The sequence below is a fragment of the Tripterygium wilfordii genome, unplaced genomic scaffold (genome assembly GCF_013401445.1).
Source record: "Tripterygium wilfordii isolate XIE 37 unplaced genomic scaffold, ASM1340144v1 ctg246, whole genome shotgun sequence".
NCBI classification, from domain to species: Eukaryota; Viridiplantae; Streptophyta; class Magnoliopsida; order Celastrales; family Celastraceae; genus Tripterygium; species Tripterygium wilfordii.
The window spans coordinates 100,001-101,485 of record NW_024056227.1 but is presented as its reverse complement, the minus strand read 5'-3'; positions in this window follow the sequence as shown (position 1 = coordinate 101,485).

Sequence of the window (1,485 nt, the reverse complement as noted above, 5' to 3'; positions counted from 1 at the left end):
TGACGGATAGTTTTTTGAGAATTGTATCCTACTCAGTTTGAGAAACGGACTTAAGACATATATATAGGGGGTACTGAGGTTAACCTTCAGACCCCCGCAGCGCGTGCTAGGGGCCGCGCGTGCTCTGACGGGATGATAAATGGGGGGGACTACGTTTTTTGAGAAATTGATGTCTCCTACTGCCAGTTTGGAAAACGGACTTAAGACATATATATAGGGGGGTAGTCCGGTGGGTCGAAAGACCTCCCCTCCTATATCGGACGTGGGCTTCGGTTAGGGTGCTTGGCGTGGACTACAGCCTATATAGCACCCCATGTGGGATTCGGAAGGTCGGAAATCGAGGTGTGGGTGCTCGGCAAGGATCGCTTTCTCGAGCGCCCACTTGCGGGATATGAAATTGCGGGTGATTGCTCGTTCCTCGCATGCTGCGTGTGCTTGGGGCTCTTCCGCTGCTGACGGGATGAGAAATGGGGGGGACTACGCTTTTTGAGAAATTGATGTCTCCTACTGCCAGTTTGGAAAACGGACTTAAGACATATATATAGGGGGGTAGTCCGGTGGGTCGAAAGACCTCCCCTCCTATATGGGACGTGGGCTTCGGTTAGGGGTGCTTGGCGCGGACTACAGCCTATATAGCACCCCACGTGGGATTCGGAAGGTCGGAAACCGAAGCCGTGGGCGCTCGGCAAGGATGCCCTTGCCGAGCGCCCACACGTGGGAATCGGAATTTCGCTGGATTGGTCGTGTCTTGCACAATGAGCGGATTGGATGCGTGGGCATTGGTGTGGGCATCCTATCCAAATCGCTCGACGTCTTGATCCGCTCACGAGTGCTTGGCTTGGCCTTTCAGCTCGGGGTGCTTGGCTTGGGCAACTGAGCTGGGCGCTCCTTGTCGGAATCGAAAGTGGGCGCTCGGCAAGGATGCCCTTGCCCAGCGCCCATACGTGGGAATCGGAATTTCGCTGGATTGGTTGTGTCTTGCACAATGAGCGGATTGGATGCGTGGGCATTGGTGTGGGCATCCTATCCAAATCGCTCGACGTCTTGATCCGCTCACGAGTGCTTGGCTTGGCCTTTCAGCTCGGGGTGCTTGGCTTGGGCAACTGAGCTGGGCGCTCCTTGTCGGAATCGAAAGTGGGCGCTCGGCAAGGATGCCCTTGCCCAGCGCCCATACGTGGGAATCGGAATTTCGCTGGATTGGTTGTGTCTTGCACAATGAGCGGATTGGATGCGTGGGCATTGGTGTGGGCATCCTATCCAAATCGCTCGACGTCTTGATCCGCTCACGAGTGCTTGGCTTGGCCTTTCAGCTCGGGGTGCTTGGCTTGGGCAACTGAGCTGGGCACTCCTCGTCGGAATCGGAAGTGGGCTCTTTGCAAGGATGCCCTTGCCTAGTGCCCACATGTGGGAATCGGAATTTCGTTGGGTAGGTCGTTTCTCGCACAATGAGCGGATTGGATGCGTGGGAATTGGTGTGGGCATCCT